The 5,778-nt window shown below is 45.8% G+C and overlaps 1 protein-coding gene and 1 pseudogene across 1 annotated transcript in view; one reads left to right on the forward strand and one right to left on the reverse strand.

Moving 5' to 3' along the window:
- The window catches only part of LOC105309354 (transforming acidic coiled-coil-containing protein 2-like), a 126,357-nt gene that overhangs the window by 113,842 nt on the left and 6,737 nt on the right, over positions 1 to 5,778 (reverse strand). The gene's annotated exons all lie outside the window — the stretch shown is intronic.
- LOC111734027 lies at positions 2,750 to 2,868 on the forward strand (annotated as a pseudogene).

Consider the following 5,778-nt stretch of genomic DNA (forward strand, 5'->3'; position numbering starts at 1 on the left):
GCCCTGAAACTGAGCCTGGATTTTCAAGTGGCCTCATTTCAGGTGCTCAGTGGACACATGTGGCTAGTTATCATACTAGATCACAGAGATACAGAATATTTCCATCACTATAGAAGTTCTAGAGGCCAGCACTGTCTTAGAGAGTAACTTCCCCAAGATTCCACCAGGCTAATCAGTTAATGATCAGGGACCTAAACATGACTTTGCTATCTGAAAAACTTGCCAGAAGAAGGTTCTAGTGCCAGCTCCAGCTCTTACTGCTCTCTGACCTTGAGAAGCCTCGTCGCCTGTCTGAGTCTCCATTTTTCTCCTCTGCAAACAATGCCTACGAAAGGGAGATGAGAATGAGATAAGATGCTGGATGTGGAAGTACTTTGGCCTAGAAGAAGGAATAAGTGCAAGGGGACTTATTTTGTGTCAGATGCTCTAAAAAAAATGCTACTTTAATTCTAGGTACCTTGTGTCCCCATTTTACAGGTGAGTACGCCGGTTGAGAAGGTGATGCCCTAAGGTCACAGAGCTAGAACTTGAGCTGGAACTTGAGGTCTGTTGACTCTGAGGCCTGTGCTTGTCCCTCAGTAGAACTGAGAATTCTATGGTCTTCTCTCAAAAGCCTAAAGCAAGTTTGGGGTGGCTGGCATTGCTGGGAAGAACAGCCTCCTCCCCTGTGGCAGGGTCTTCAGCTCAGGCACCAGGGGGCTGTCAGGGGCCGTCAGGGGCTGGAACTCAGTTCTAGCTCTGCTGCCAGTTATACGCCACATCCCTTCCCTATTCTGAGGCTTAAAACAAGAATGCCCAGGTTCCTTTCACCTCCAACCAGCTAGAGTTGAAAATATCCATTTCTCAAAACTTGCTGCCGAAACAAACCTGAAGCCAGGTCTAACCCAGTGGCTTCGGCCGGTGGCAGTAATAAGAGGTTCAGAAAGGGAAGTCAGGTCAGTTTGGACGTATTCATTTGGAAAATCACTACCTTGCCATGAAGCTGGCCCCTGTGTCCAGATGCACTATGCCAGAAGTCGTGGGGCAGAGCGCTCGGAAACCCAACAGAGCTGGAAGCCAAGGCCGGGCATTCCACTTGCAGGCACCTGGAGGCAGGCACTCAGCCCCCTGCCTCCAAGGAGGGTGCCACTCTTTGTGTGGGTGCCTCATCAACCAGCTTTCCAAAGTGACTGGGTGCTTTCCCTAAGGACCGATCCACCTCTTAAGAAAATAATGGAACACAAAATCTTCAGACTATAAAGGCTACATTTTAAAAGTTCCTTTGACTTCTATATATGATGGTTCACAATGATTGAAGCTGCTGATAAGAATATAATCCGAAGTCATTTGTATTTAGTTCCTAAGTAGCTTTGAACCACGTAACAAACTCCTTCCTAGCCAAGCAGCCAATGACAGCAGAAATCGGCAGAGAGGTCAAACGGCTGGAAACACTCTCATCCAGGCTCACGTCACTCTATTCTCACAGGGTCTGGGACCACTTCATTTGGGGCCTTGGGCATTTTCTCCTTTTGCTTAGTTGCCAGGATGCTTTTGAATCAATACATTTAAAATTGTAATAGTAGTTACCATTTTTATCATGCACTTACCACACACCAGGCATTATACCAGATGCTTTGGAAACTTTCCAATTTTATCCTAACTCCAACCCTAACAGGGAGGTATTATTGTTCCCATTTTATAGATGTGGAAACTGATGACTGGAAAGCTAAGCAGTTTATCTGAGGCCGCACAGCCAGCCAGAGGCCGCTGGGATACGAACAAGTCTGTCTTACTCTACTGCCTGCCATTTGGGAAGAAAATTACTCCAAATGAGTGTCAGAATCGTAGCTCTGTAATAACCAGTATTTCTCGAAAGGGAGTTTAAAATATGAGAAGCAATGAAATATAGAATCAGACCCAGAGGGATCTCGAGGGGGCATGTGTGTGGGTTGGGGGGAATCTGCTGTCCTGGCTTTATCTGCTCAGAGAACTACACTTGAACGCTTTTCTCCTTTTCTTTAGTTTGTACAGCTGTAGCCATCTTCAAAACCTTATTCTTAAACTTGAAAACATGGTGTCACAGCTGGTAATTTTGGAAGGAGGAGGAGGAGAGAAGGAAGCAGCAGAGACCTAGTGGGAAGAACCCGTGGGAGGGAGGGCGTTGCTCCCAGGCCCGGCCAGCACTTCCTCGGCAGGATGCCAGCTGTCCCTCTGTCCTCCCTCCCCGAACTCCCTCAACTTTTCAACCCAACTGCCCTTCATGACTTAGCCTAGGTCCACACAAAGTCCCTAAGCATCTGGGAATCATTTACTTCTCTCAAAATGCACTAATAATTGAAAATGATACCTTCCCAACCATCTTTCCAAATGGAAGAGAAAAAGGCCGTTAAATAAATATTCAGCAAACACCAGCTTGGCGGTGCCTGAGGTGGACCCAGAGCTACATGCCTGACCGTCCGCGGTGTGTAAGCACTGTGCCAAGCTCTAAACTTTCCATCCACGTGGAAGAGAGTCGCATGTACAAAGTCAAAATCAATCCATGCACCTCTGTAGAACAATATGAAAATATAGTGAGTCTGTTGGTCTCAGACTCTTCCCCAGGGAGAGACCGCACAAAAGAAACCCAGAGCCAAACCATTTATCAACCCCTGCTTTTCAGAGATGGGTGACCCTCGCATGTGGGATGGTGGCCAGAAGTAAACAAAGCCACAGGATAACCAGGGCACATCCACCAGCAGGGCCAAATTGCCTTCAAAAGTTGAGAAATATAGTCTACGGCCATGCCACCCCGAACAAGCCTGATCTTGTCTGATCTCGGAAGCTAAGCAGGGTTGGGCCTGGTTAGTACTTGGATGGGAGACCACCTAGGAAGACCAGGTGCTGTAGGTGTAAAAAATTAAAAAATAAAGGATGGTAAGCTGACAAAGTCTTTGCAATCTGTGAGTCAACCAAGGGTTTGCCTCGCCTAAAAAAAAAAAAAAAATGTTGAGAAATAAAGCAGTAAACATATTTGTGCTCCCTGCATCTACATGGGTATGAGACTGAGTTATCAAACTATCCTGTCAGCAAGATAGAAAAGAGACATGTTTAGATGTTGAATCTGATCAGTGGTATCAGCACTATTCACATCAGCAGATTCTTCAAAATTCAGTAGATTCAACAGAACCAACCAAGGGTGCAGAAAATTTGGTTTTGATTTGCTTCGCTCTTCTCATGGCAGCTCAAAGCATTATTTTTATGTTGAAATACAATACACTACACTACACAATGAAAGACACACACGAGGTTTTACAATAAAACACAATCTCAGAACGTTTTAAGTTGGAGCAGATCACTGTGGGCTACACAGGAGGGGGTAAGAAAGGGTCCACTCTCCTCTCCCATTAAGATACCTCAGCAGACAAAGGATTCAGTACTGGGAGAGAAAGGTGGCCACGCTGGAAGCTCAGGAGAAAGGGTGGCCAATCAGTTCCGCATGGACAAAGTCCCCCGCAGAACTGTCATCGGGAACTGGAGCCCCTCTGAGCCCAGAACCTGTGGGCATTGCACTTGAATCAGTTATGTCAGTGGGACCTCGCGGTGACCCAGTGAGGCGGATGCAGTTGTCATCCCCATTCTACAGACGGACAAACGGAGGTTCTGTACGTAACCGGTGAGGAGCCAGGCGGGGTGGGAATCAGAGCCCCTGTTCTGACCTTCATCACCACCCCAGCTCCTGGCAGTGTCTTTGGAAGTGTGGCCACCCACCTTCTTTCAGACTGCTGCTGAATTTCACCTTTCCAAGCGACACCTCTGCCTCCAGGACACACACCCCCCTGGCCTTGGCCAGACCTCAGACCCGCCAGGCCCACGGCAGCTCTGTCATGGTAAACCAGTTCACCAGAGGTACCGAGCCTCTCTTCAAGGCAAAAAAGAGTTCCCAGCATTTGTGTTCAACGGATAGGAATGAGGTTACTGGGCAGAGAGACATGAGTCTTCGGGGTCCCCATGGGAAAGCTTGCCTTTCTGGGTTACTGTCCGTAACGGTTACAGCTCTGTGAGGGGCTGGGGTGTCCAACATGGCAGCCACTTGCCACATACAGCTGTTGATGCTTGGAATGTGGCTGGTCCCAACTGAGACGTGCTGTGAGCACAAAACACACACCAGATTTCAAAGACTTACTATGAAAACGAGAATGTAGAATGCCACCTTAATAATTTTTGTATAATTACATGTCGAAATGATAGTATTTGTGACACACTGGTTAAATAAAATATATCATCAAAATTAATTTCATATTTTAATTTTCTGTTTAGTTTTTTTTTTTAACATGGCTACTAGAAAATTCCAGGTTACATCTGTGGTTCGTGTCACATTTCTATTGGACAGAGATGGTCCGTATCCTTCTGGAGACCTTTGATTATCTACTAAGTGTAAGCTGGGATCTGTCGTAGCCTACTGGCTCAGATGTTGCCGCCTCTTTAATTCCTCTCAAAGGAAGGGAGGCAGAAGTCACGCCTCCTGGCCAGCCAGAGGGGAGGATCCAATCAGAATCCTTCCCAGAAATCCTTGACCAATGAGAGGGTGGGAAAACTTTTTCCCAAGAGCCCAAAGTGCAGGAAAGGCCAGCCTTCTTCATCCTCATTCCCTTCAAAGACCAGGGCAAAGCAGGTCGTGGAGCTAAGTGATCTAAACGGAAACAGACCTCAAGCCACAAATGCAAGCCATGTATGCAAAAGCCACATGTGTAATATAAAATTTTTTGGTAGTCACATTAAAAACAGGAAAAAGAAATGTCAAATACATTTCAATAATATACTCCCACCCGATATGTGCAAAATATTATTTTAACCTACAATCAACATAGAAATTATTAATGATGTATGTTATATTCTTTTTTTCCTACTGAATCTTCAACGCATGGTGTGTATTTTAAACTTAGAGCATATCCCCACTCACATGTGACAAGTGGCTGCCTGCTGGGATACCTCAGCTCTGGAGAGTCTACAGTCTGCCACCCGAAGGACCCATGACCAGAGCGAAGCGAACAGGAACACTGGTCGTAACGTGAATGTCCACTGCTAGGTAAACTGATAAGTCACACAACTTGAGCCACTAAGATTTGTTTGCAAAGAGTTCTTATGGCGGGGGCGGGGAAAGACAACTCTGTGACTCTTTAAAGAGGAAAAACAGGAGGTAAAAATACAGAAAAATGATAAATAACAGTAATCGTTAGTGGTGTGGTCATGAATCTTTCTCTTTTCCTTTATACTTTTCTACATCTTACAAATTCTCTAATATCAATTTAGAAATCATAATTTTAAATTTTAAAGTGATTAAAACAACATGCTATGAAACACTTCTTAAACTACTATATGTCTGGCCTTGAAATTTCCGAGAAGGTGATGAAACATTCAGGGGCATTAAAGGAGCTCATATATCATTCGTGGGGAGAGGGAGGTTCTTCTGGTTAGACAGATATTTTTCCTACCCTTCAACTGGGAATGTCAAAATACATCCCGGCACGGGCTGTAGGGAATTATGTGCTAAGTCAGCAACAGAGACAAGTGTCCAGTGCAGATTAAAACTGCATCTGTCTCAGCAGAATGCGCCTGCCTCTTGCCGGCCCAGACTTAGGAGAGCTGCCTTCCTAGGGCAGGAAAGGCAGCTGGGTGTCAGTGGAAGAGCTCAGACTGGACAGACAGGTGATTGCGCATTCTTTCAGCATATGCGAAACATGAGTCGTCATTTATAAAATGCCTGCAGCTGTTTGGGAGGATACATTGGCCGGCCAGCCACAGGTACCAATTTAAAGTCCA

Source organism: Pteropus vampyrus, unplaced genomic scaffold, assembly GCF_000151845.1.
Source record: "Pteropus vampyrus isolate Shadow unplaced genomic scaffold, Pvam_2.0 Scaffold726, whole genome shotgun sequence".
Lineage (NCBI taxonomy): Eukaryota > Metazoa > Chordata > Mammalia > Chiroptera > Pteropodidae > Pteropus > Pteropus vampyrus.